This window comes from Lactuca virosa, chromosome 4 (assembly GCF_052849685.1).
Source record: "Lactuca virosa cultivar CGN04683 chromosome 4, Lactuca_virosa_CGN04683_v6, whole genome shotgun sequence".
NCBI classification, from domain to species: Eukaryota; Viridiplantae; Streptophyta; class Magnoliopsida; order Asterales; family Asteraceae; genus Lactuca; species Lactuca virosa.
This window is the reverse complement of record NC_136429.1, coordinates 63,048,280-63,061,199: the sequence shown is the minus strand read 5'-3', so window position 1 is coordinate 63,061,199 and position 12,920 is coordinate 63,048,280.

Below are 12,920 nucleotides of genomic sequence, written 5' to 3'. Positions count from 1 at the left end.
TCTTCATTTTTTGTCTTGATCCAAATTCCTAGCTTTCAGCTTCCTTTTCGCTCTAAGCATGTCTTTTACCACTACAATAGAATATACGATAGATTAAGTACCTTTTGTTCCATAAAGGGCATAAAAATAACTAGAAATATTAAGATATGATGTAAAACATATGTATAGATATACACATATCAAAATACCCCACACTTATTCTTTGCTTTCCCCCAAGCAAACTGATTTTTTTATCTTACCAATATTGCATAAAACAATCCATTTCAAACCCAACCATTATCCCAAGACCGCAATGCATGTATTTGTGTCTATGATTCCTAAAAACTTCCCATTCCTAAATACTCACAATCCTTACGAAACTTCACCCCTTAGCTTATACGACATTCATTTTTGCAACCCTCCAAATCCATCCCCAGAAATCTTTCTTAACCTCAAGGTATTTTTGGTTAAACTACCAAGCATACATAAATTCTAGAATGAATTACAACTTTGATACTACAATGGGGCTCTTTGGAATTCATCTCTTCTTTGATAATTGCCTTTTAATTTCTTTGAATTCATCACCTTCTTGTTTGATTTTTGGTATCTTCAACTTTTTGGATTTCTTCATAATTTTTTTGTCTTTGGATTTCATACTTTGACAACTCCAAAATTCTTTCAACCTTTTAGTAATTTCTCTTTTTTATATATATCTCACTTTTTTCCACTCAAGTCCTACATTCTTAAGCAAGGAGCTTAACTTCAACCTTTATTGGTTAGAGGCATTAGTCTAAGTGCAATGACTACATAAGCTTTCCAGGATGGATTTTCGGTACACGCTGCAAAACTTATTACATCATATAAACTACCAGATTATCTTTCATGTCTCATGGCTATTCACTGATAATGGGAAGCCACAAATACACTATAACATGTGTTGGCTCAGGTAAACATTTGGGCTCTCATCGGATCATCCCACACAATACTAGCAAAAATTTTTAATTAGCTAGATTTTCCTAAATTAAACTATTATTTCAAGTTTATATGAATGCATACTTGTAAAAACTAGCAATGCAAATTTTAAAAAATCAAATGCTTTTTCCTAATGCAATAAACCCCCTACCCCACACTTATTTGATGCAATGCCCTCATTGCATGCTATGCAAGACATAAAAGTAAAAACGGAGAAAAAGGAACATACTCCCATGGGATAGAAGTTGCAATGTGAATCGTGTTGCGTGTGTGTAGGATCACTCGCTCATAAGTGTAAAAAAGGAAGTGGTTGACTGCTATGGAACTTGACTCGAACACTTGGACATTTAGACTTCATAATGTGTAGGATAAAGACGCAAAAATCGGACTTGATAAGTCACCACCTCATGGTAGCAGGGACCACATCGTGTTGAGTGGTGGAATTTTTTTTTCTGTAAGCAACACCACATCATGGTGAAGGTTACCACATCGTGGTGGGAGTAAAATGCAAATATGAGTGCATTATTTAGCATAATTCTTCAACAACTTGGTCAACAATAAAGATGTGAACTTATGGAAACATGACTCATCACTCGGTTGATCAAAATAATGCTTGAAATGCTCAAAGCTCGCCTCTCTCTCCGCGAAAAATACTTCTCTCTCAAACTCAAACTTCCTGGAAATCTAGAGACAAAAAAACATGATAAAACAAGGAAACAAATAGAATAAAAACATCCGAATCCTAAGTTATCAATATCCAAGCAAATAAACCAAAACAAACCAACAAAAATAAATTGTCTTTAATCCACTTCAATCAAATAAAAGGATAAAATCACTCCTCCTCATCATGTCCTCCACTTTCACTGCTGCTAGCACCACCTTGTTGTTTCGCCCATAGCTCTTCCTAAGATGGAATATACAGATATGAAGACTGAAATGCATTGGGACGTTGCAAGTTCATGTGTTGCATCAATATGTCAATGTGCATGTTGGTGTAGTTGACACCTCGACACAAATTATCTTGATACCTCCAGAGAGCAACATTTTATGGATCCATGTGAAGCTCATCTTTAGTCGGAATCGTGGGTGGATCATCATCATTCGCGTCACCAGCTCTTTACCTTACCCGTCTCCCGGGTTGGTTTCTTGGGGTATCACTGGGAATGGAATAATTACAAAACCCGTTGCCAATGACAATATTGGCGTGCTTGTATAGGAGTGGAGAAAAAGTATTGCTAGGCTCTATTGTCAACATAGAAGCTTCACGTTTTTGAAGGATCCAAAATGATCGTGCCAACCGTGTAATTAACATTCCACCATATAAAGGAGACCCACGTTGATCCTTTCCTGTCCGAATCGCCAAAAATTCATCCACAAGATACGAAATGTCAATAACGACATCCGGAGTGATGAGGCTCCATAAAAAGAAAACATCCAATCCTGGGACCTTGTCCCCCTCCTGTCTCTGGTTGATAGTGTTGGTGATCAAACGGTGAAGAAGATGATGTATAGGAGACCGGATTTTCACTTTCGGTATGCACTTTAGACGGAAGATAAAGCTCCGTCCGCATTGCAAGATCAGCCAAGCTAAGTTCTCGCCTTTCGCCCCCAAACTGAATGTTATGTTCTTTGTCACATGAATACCATTTTTTCTTCAGAAGGTAACTGTTTTTAAAAATTCCACAACAAGCTCCTTGTATACTGGCTCCTGAATATGAAATATTCTCCCCGACAACGACGCCAAAAACTTGATGTGCATAAATTATACCTATCTAGCTTTAAATTTATAAACCTAACTACTTATCTACTAATGCACATATAGACAATGTACCCAGTCAGTATATAGTATAGTAAAGTAAGTTGGGTATCGAAAACAGGGAACATATTTAGCTAATAATTTAACTACTAAAAATTAATCTAAAAACAATTAACTAAAGTAGGGGTTGTATCTGATTTTGCAAGTTCAAATTAACTTCAAACAAACTCTTAACTAAAAACATGTCTAATCAAGATAATAAAAACATTTTCATTTAGTTTTGAATACACCTTTTTCCTACGGTTAGTTCTTATTTATGGATTAATAAAGTTGGTTACCAATTTATATGTAATTAGCAATCTTGATCCGATCTACTAATTTCACCATGTCGTGGTGAGAAAAATAATTTATTTTAGACCATTTTTTCATAAAAACATCCATCCCATACTCATTCCATGCTAGTTCTCTCAACAAAATCCATATAAAAATTCAGAGGAGTGAAAAATAAAAAATAAAGCAAATAAACAAAAATAAAGAAAATAAAAGAAAAGGAAAGAAAATGCAAACTCTAAACCACAGGTTGCCTCCTGCAAGCGCTTCTTTTTGGGGAGTCGTAAGCCAGACTCCTTCATGCTCTACGTTGATGCGGGTCGTTCAAACTTCATGGTTTCTCCTTCTTTTTCTTCAATTGGCATGCCTTCCTCATATTGCTTCACCCAATGTCCATTAACTTTGAAGGGAGTTCCATATTTTGCAAATAATTCGATAGCCGCATGTGCAAACACTTATTTCACAACAAATGGCCCATCCCAACGTGTTTGTAACTTCCCAGGAAAAAGCTTCATTCTTGAGTTAAATAGGAGAACCTTTTGCCCCTCTTGAAAGTCTTTGCGTCCTCTCAACCTTGCATCATGCCATTTCTTCGTTTTATCTTTGTAGATCTAGGAGCTTGTGTATGCTTCATTTCTCAATTCTTCAAGAGCATTCATGTGTATTAAACGGTTTGCTCGAAGTTCAACCAATTCAAAGTTGCAAATCTTCAAAGCCCAAAATGCTTTATGTTCAATTTCCACCGGCAAATGACAATTCTTTCCATACACCAACCTATATGGTGTAGTACGAATAGATGTTTTAAAGGCGGTATGAAATTACCACAATGCATCATCATGCTTTTTCGACCACTCCTTCTTGTTACTTCCAACTATCGCTCCAAAATTATTTTCAATGCCCGATTTGTAACTTCGATTTGCCCACTTGTTTGCGGATGATAGGGTGTTGTGAATCTATGGTGTACACCATATTTTTGTAACACCTTGGCTAATTGTTCATTTGCAAAGTGAATTCCCCGATCACTAATAAGAGCCTTTGGAACACCGAAATGCGAAAATAATTTCTTAAGAAATCTAACTACTACCCGAGCATCATATGTAGGTAATGCTTGTGCTTCCGCCCATTTAGATATATAATTGACCACCACTAATATATATTTATTCCCTGGAGACATCTGAAAAGGTCTCATGAAGTCAATCCCCCAAACATCAAATATTTCACAAACTTGGATTATATTATGGGGCATCTCGTTTCGGGAGGAAATGTTTCCCTACCGTTGGCATTAATCACATTCCTGGACAAATTGAGTCACATCTTTAAAAATTGTAGGCCAATAAAATCTGGAATCAAAGACCTTATGTGCCGTATACTATGCTCCATGATGTCCTCCGGTGGGCCCGTTATGGCAATGCTTCAAAATCTATAAACCTTCTTTCCCGAAAACACATCTTCTTATCATTTCGTCTGCACAACTTCTGAAGAGGTATGGGTCATCCCAAAAGTAGTACTTGACTTCTGAGAATAGTTTCTTCTTTTTTTTGTCGAGTCATTCCTTTTGGAAGATAATCACTAGCCAAGTAGTTGGCTATATCTGCATACCATGGCACCTCTCCCTCAATTACCATCAAATTTTCTTCGAGAAAATCGTCTCCAATCTTGTTTTCTTCCAACTCTTCCAATTTCGCGTTTTCTAGTGTCGATAGGTGATCGGCCGCCACGTTCTCCATTCTCTTTTTATCCCTTATTTCTATGTCAAAATCTTGTAAAAGAAGAACCCATCGTATCAATCTTGGTTTAGCATCCTGTTTAGCAAAAAGATACTTAAGGGAAGAATGGTCAGTAAAGACAATTGTTTTAGATAAAACTAAATAAAGGTGGAATTTATCAAAAGCATAGACCACAACAAGGAGTTCCTTTTCGGTAGTAGTATAATTTTCTTGAGTCTGATTGAGAGTCTTTCTTTCATAATATATGGTTTAAAAATGCTTATCAACCCTTTGTCCAAGAACAGCTCCAACCGTAAAGTCACTCACATCACACATAAGCTCAAATGGGAGGTTCCAATTTGGGGCGATCATGATAGGGGTATTAGTTAATTTCTATTTCAATAATTGAAAGGCTTCAAGGCATTCTTTAGAGAAATCAAATGTGGCATCTTTTAAAATAAGTTGTGTTAATGGCCTTGTAATTTTTGAAAAATCCTTTATGAAACGGCGGTAGAATCCCGCATGGCCCAGAAAACTTCTTACCCCTTTCCCGTTTGTTGGAGGTGGTAACTTGGCTATAGTGTGAACCTTTCCACGGTCTACCTCTATCCCCATTTAAGAAACTTTATGCCCCAATACAATCCCTTCTTGAGTTACAGAGATTTTAGGAGGACTACTGGCCTTATGAGATGAACAAGGACCTTATGGAAAAGTACCATAAGCGAGCTCGTCAAGAAAAGTACGAAGTGGTCAAGTCCCTCATGGCATGAGAGGTGAAAGAGGGAGAATCTGTATGTAGCCACGTGCAAAGAATGCAACGATACGTGGAGCTCCTTTCATTTTGATGAGGTGTTGGCTATTGATATAGTCCTAAACTCCTTACCAAGTTCTTATGATCTGTTCATCCAGACCTATCATTTGAACAACAGTGAGACCACCTTCACTCAATTGCAAAACCTACTGCAGACTACTAAGGCATGAATGAAGGGTAAGAACTCAAAACCTAATCCTGCTAGTGCTCCCGTTCTGGCCATTGGTCAAGGAAAGGGGAATAAGAGGAATGGTCCTCCCAAGCAGAACTAGAAGGGCAAAGCCCATTTCGGGTCATCTAGCAGTGGCCCAAAGGCCAATCCTAGTTCTGACATTCCTCATACTTCTGATCCCAAAGAGGCCACTTGATTTTACTGCAATGATAAGGGGCGTTGGCAATGAAGCTTCCCAACGTATCTGCAAGACATCAAGGATTGAAAAGTGAAGCCATCTTCCGTAGGTATATACACTATTTCATCTAATAGCACATCATCTTCTCGTTCTTGGGTCCTTGATATAGGATGTGGATTTCACATTTGTTTAGATTTGCAGGGGCTAAGAGAAAGTGAGGAGGTGGAACACGGAAAAATAAACTTGATCATGGGGAATAGGCGATCTTCTCCTGTTACCAAGATTAGTGTTTATAGTCTAGTGCTTGGTAGTTGTGTTTGTTTAGATTTAATAAATTGTTGCTACTCGTCAGAGATGACACGTAACATTATTTCTTTTTCACGTTGTATTCAGAAGAGATTTTAGATATTCATTTGATGATTTGAATGGTTCTATTTCTACTTATAAAAATGGTGTTTTTATATTTGAAGCTTTACCTTGTGATGGTGTGTATGAAACTGTGACGTGTGTTGATAATTTAGGCAATAATGTTTTTCATATTGATTCGTCTAATGGTGTATACAAAGCATTCTTGTGGCATTGTCGTCTTGAACACATTAACAAGAAAGCATCGCCCAACTCCAAAACGAAGGGGTGTTGGAATCATTTGACCTAAGGTCATATGATACATGCGAATCTTGTATTTTGGGAAAGATGACAAAATCACCTTTAACTGGATCTTGTGAAAGAGATGAAGGTGAGTTGGATCTCATACATACAGATGTGTGTGGACCCTTCAGATCATCCACAAAGGATGCTAATTGATTTTATGTTACTTTTACAGATGATTATAGTAGATATGGTTATATCTACTTAATCAAGCATAAGTCAAAAACCTTTTAAAAGTTCAAAGAGTTTAAACATGAAGTCGAGAATCAATTGGGTAGGAAGATAAAGATGTTTAGATCCGATAGAGGTGGAGAGTATCTTAGTATCGAGTTCAACGACTATCTAAAGGAATGTGGAATAGTTTCACAACTGACTCCTCCTATGATACTACAACTGAATGATGTGACTGAGAGGCGTAATCGGACCTTGTTAGACATGGTTCATTCCATGATGAGTCATGCTACTCTTCCTATTCACTTCTGGGGGTATTCCTTAGAGACAGACGCCCACATCCTCAATCTTGTCCCTACAAAGAAGTTTGCCAAAACATCTCACGAGATGTGGACGGGGAAAGTTCCTCGTTAGCACATATCAAAGTCGGGGGTTGTGAAACTTTCATGAGACGAGAGACTCATGACAAGCTAGCAGCTAGAAGTGAGAAGTGTATTTTCATTGGTTACCAAAAGCAGTCATTTGGATAATTGTTCTACAAAACTAGTGAGAACGTGGTCTTTGTAGCATGAACAAGAGTCTTTCGAGATAGAGAGAAAGAGAGAGCTCATATTCAAAGAGGACAGTGGGAGTACCATTGACCTGGAAGAAATTCAAGAGTCAACCTGTGAAGGAACCTTAGAAGATACTAACACTCAAACAGAGGAAGAGGTTCCTGTTGAACCCATAGACAAGTCATTACCTCTTAGGCGTTCCAATAGAGTTATCATGTCACCTGAGTTCTATGGATTCAATATTATTATAGATGGTGACATGATTGTAGTGATAGGACACTGATAAATTTGGATGAACCAGCTAGCTACAAGGAAGCACTGGCAGGCCTTGAGGCTGCTAAATGGAAAGAGGCAATGGATAGCGAGATCAAGTCCATGTATGACAACCATGTTTGGAATTTGGTTGATAATGTACCAGGTCAAAAGACAGTCGGGTGCAAATGGATCTTCAAGAAGAAGACCGACGTGGATAAAAAGGTACACATTTTCAAGGCTCGACTGGTTGTGAAGGGATTCACTCAAACCCTGGGGGTTCGCTATGATGATAACTTCTCACCAGTAACTAAGATAAAATCTATTAGGATAATGCTCGCCATAGCTACCTTTCATAACTATCAAATTTGGCAGATGGATGTCAAAACCGATTTCCTTAACGGGAAGTTAGCTGAAGATGTTTACATGAGTCATCCAGAGGTTTTTGTAGATGCAAAGTTTACAAATAGAGTGTGCAAGCTTGAGAAGTCCATTTATGGATTGAAACAAGCATCTCGCAGCTGTAATCTTTGCCTCCATGAGAAAGTCAAAGAGTTTGGTTTCTCTAGGAGTGAATATGAGTCATGTGTGTATATCAAGGCTAGTGGGAGTATAGTGAATTTTCTGGTGTTGTATGTCGATGATATACTACTCATGGGAAACGACATTCCAACCTTACAAGAAGTTAAGTCTTGGCTTGGAAAGTGTTTTGCCATGAAATACCTTGGAGAAGCAGCCTATATTCTCGGGATAAGAATAATGAGAGATAGAAAGAAGAGACTAATTAGACTTAGTCAAAGTACATACTTGGATGAAGTACTAAATAGGTTTAGTATGGAAAATTACAAGAAAGGAGTGCTACCTATCCAGAGTAATACCAAATTGAGTAAGACTCAAAGCCCTAGTACATATGAAGAGATAGTTGATATGAGGTGGGTACCTTATGCTTCGGTTGTAAGGTCGATCATGTACGCTATGACATGTACTCGCCCTGATGTGTCATTTTCCTTGAGCATGGTCAGTCGCTATCAGGGAAATCCCGGTAAAGCTCATTGGATAGCGGTTAAGAACATTCCCAAGTATTTGCGAAGGACGAAGGACGAAGGACATGCTTCTAGTCCTTGGTGGTAGTGATATGTTGATAGCAAGTGGGTACAGTAATGCTATTTTTTAGACAGATAGACACAACTTCCATTCTCAGTCAGGTTGGGTGTTCACTCTAAATGGTGGAGCAATAACTTGAAAGACTTCCAAACAGTATACGATGGTTGATTCGACATGCGAATCAGAGTATATAGCTGCAAGTGAAGCATCTAAGGAAGCAACTTGGTTGAAGAAGTTCATCAGAAATCTTGGAGTTTTCCCAACCATTCAGGAGCCAATGGAACTTTTCTGCGATAATGAAGGAGCAGTTGCCTTGACTAAGGAACCACGAGATCATGTAAAGTCTTGTCATATCGATAGAAAGTACCATTACATCAGACATAGGGTAGAAGAAGGTCACCTCATCGTGAAGAGGGTATCATCATAAGAGAATCATGCAGATCCTTTGACGAAGACTCTGAGTAGGGTCAAGCACAGTCAGCATGCCATGATCAATGGTCTGCGATATGATATTAGTTTTTAGTAGTTAGATAGTCATTTTGAAACTTGTAACAAAATAAATGTAATTGTTTTTTGGTGATTAAATAATGGAGAATTATTTATAAGTTTGTTTACTGCCTTTTGTCAATTATTTATTCTTCTATTTCGTTTAACATGTTTTACTTGCCGAATAATATGATTATTCAAATTCCACATTCGGTCATACTTTTGGAAGTAAGTAGTGAATTAATACTGTCATGAATTGGATTGTAGATTGTTTAAGGGATTTATACATATCAATAGTATTGTTGCAATATTCATGAGTACATAGAAATGGAGATTTAACTATTAGATAAACCCACACTCAGAGATTTACTTAATTGACTCTATCATGAGTAATTATGAGATGATAATATGTTTTAATCTTGAAACAGAGATATATGAGTTCTAATTTACAAGTCGGTTGTACATTGGTAATGCGTAAACGCATCAGTAACTTGATGTTATAAAGAGAATTGTCATGCATGATTTGATGAGTAAAGGATGCAAGCATATGAGCCAAAGTTTATTCGTTCCTTTTGCCCTAACGGGAAAAGCGATATATTTGGGCCCCTCGGTGATTTGGTGTTGACTTATAGTGTCGGTCCCGTTCAGGATTAAATTGACGTGTTAAATTAGAAGTTTTATGTCATTACAAATCAGAATTCGGGAAACAAAGTATTGGACAATGAGACTGATTCTATTTCATGTCTCATGTCCGAATGATGTCTTGAAGAACGAAATATTATATGACCACTTTGAAGGGTTTTAGGTACAACAAATAAACTAGAAAAACAATTCCTAAGTTCACATGCAACCTACTTTGGATCTATGTTTTAACTATTGAACATACAACTTTGAATTGCAATACAAGAACCCTAGAGGAGAGAGGCTATTATCGAAAATAGTAAACTAGGGTTTAGGGTTTACATACCTTTCAATTGTTATAGCAAACAATTGATATTCCCTTGATCTTGATCTTGATCTTCTTGGAAGCTTTAGCACCACAAGTGTAATGCCTCTAATGGAGTCACACCCAAACTAGCAAGAAGGAAAGTAGAAGAGATAGAGAGGAGAGGGAGTATGCAAAATCTCGGCCTTAGGGTTTCTTCAAAAGAAAGAGTGTCCAAAAACATGAACCAGGAGGCTCCTTATATAGCTGAGGGATCTAGGGTTTAAGGGAAACCCTAGTTATCCTTTGCTTAGGGCCTAAGCAAACCCAAGGGCCTTATCCAAGCCCCTATGGACGAAATTATTAGGGTTTCCCCTAAAGATTTCGTCCACCCTCTTCCAAGGGGGTTCTAGAGCCTTCCACTCAACTATTAGATAATTGCAAACTAGTCCCTGCACCTTATAATTAATTCTTTTAACCCCAAAATCAATTCTGATTAATTTCTGGCTAACAATTAATTAAACATAATGATTTCTAATTAATATATTAATCCATTAACATATTAATAAATCATTTATATATATATATTAATTTATTAATCTTATAAATTAATATCTCTCCTTTCATAATTTCCTTGTCCAGTTGCTAGGTTGAGGGCAACCCAAAAGGACTGTGCTGCTGTCAATTCAAGTACATACCAATTATAGTTATGGGCTTAGACACCTAATCCAACAGTCTCCCACTTGGATAAGTCTATAACTATAATTGCTAGTATGCCTTCTAAATTTGACCAGCAAATTGTAGCTTCCAAAAAGCTGCTGCCGAACTCTGACCCAGTCAGTTACGTGTCCTAAGATAAGTGATCATATAACCCTTCGTTCTGCTTGATATCCCCAGACAAAAGACATGGAATATAATCAATCTCTTTGTCCAGAATCTATGTTTCCCGATTCCTGATTTGTGATGATGTAGGACTTCTAATTGAACACATCAATTTAGTCCTGGCTGGGCCCAGCACATAAGTCAACACCAAATCATCGAGGGGCCCACAGATATCGCTTTTCCTGTTAGGGCAAAAGGAACGAATAAACGTTGACTCATATGCTTGTATCTTTTACTCATCAAATTATGCATGACAATACGTTTTATAACACCAAGTTACTGATGCGTTTTCGTATCACCAATGCACAACGGACTTGTAGATTACAACTCATATATCTTCGTTTCAAGATTATAAGATATTATCGTCTCAGTATTACTCGTGATGAATTCCATGAAGTAATACTCTGAGCGAGGGTTTATCCAATACTCAAATCTCAATTTCTGAGTACTCATGAACGTTGCAGCAATTCTATTGCCATGTCTATCCTTAGACAATCTGCAATCCAATTCATGACAGTCTTAATTCACTACTTACTTCCAAGAGTACGAGCGACTGTGGAGTTTGAATAATCTCATTATTCAGGAAGTAAAACATGCAAAAATGAAACACAATAATAAACAATTGACAAAAGGTAGTAGCCAAACTTATAAATAATACTTTATTATTTAATCACCAAAAGTCAATTACATTTACTTTGTTACAAGTTTCAAAAACTAATCTAACTACTAAAACTAATATCATCTTTCAGTCCTATGCTCCGAGCATGCTGAATATGCTTAGCCCTACTCAGACCCTTTGTGAGAGGATCTGCTGGGTTATCTTCAGATGACACCCTCTTTACTATAAGATGGCCTTCTTCAACTCTATGTCTAATGAAATGGTACTTTCTGTCAATATGTCTGGTCTTACCATGATCTCTCGGTTCCTTTGTCAAGGCAACCGCTCCTTCATTATCGCAGAAGAGTTCCATAGGCTCCTGGATGGTTGGAACAACTCCGAGATCCCCGATGAAGTTCCTCAACCAAGCTGCTTCTTTCGACGCTTCACTTGCTGCAATGTACTCTGATTCACAAGTAGAATCAGCCACCGTATTTTGCTTGGAACTCTTCCAAGTAACTGCTCCTCCATTCAGTAAAAATACCCAGCCCGACTGAGAAAGGAAGTTATCTCTATCCGTCTGAAAGCTGGCATCACTGTAACCATCTACTCTCAAAGTATCACTGCCACCAAGCACAAGAACCCAGTCCTTTGTCCTTCGCAAATACTTGAGTATATTCTTAACTGCTATCCAATGAGCTCTACCTGGGTTTCCCTGATAGCGACTGACCATGCTCAAAGCAAATGCCACATCAGGGCGAGTACATGTCATAGCGTACATGATCGATCCGACAGCGGAAGCATAAGGTACACGACTCATGTCATCTATTTCAACATTTGTACTCGGGCATTGAGTCTTACTCAATTTGGTATTGCTCTGGATAGGTAGCTCTCCCTTCTTGGAATTTTCCATACTAAACCTCTTTAGTACCTTATCCAAGTATGTGCTCTGACTAAGTCCAATTAGTCTCTTCTTTCTATCTCTCAATATTCTAATCCTAAGAATATAGGCAGCTTCTCCAAGGTCTTTCATGGCAAAACACTTTCCAAGCCAAGACTTAACTTCTTTCAAGGTTGGAACGTCGTTACCAATGAGTAATATGTCATCGACATACAACACCAGAAAAGTTACTATACTCCCACTAGCCTTGATATACACACAGAACTCATCTTCACTTCTAGAGAAACCAAACTCTTTGACTTTCTCATGGAAGCAAAGATTCCAACTGCGAGATGCTTGTTTCAATCCATAAATGGATTTCTCAACCTTGCACACTCTATTGGGGAACTTCGCATCAACAAAACCCTCTGGCTGACTCATGTAAACATCTTCAGCCAACTTCCCATTAAGGAAAGCAGTTTTGACATCCATCTGCCAGATTTCATAATCATGAAA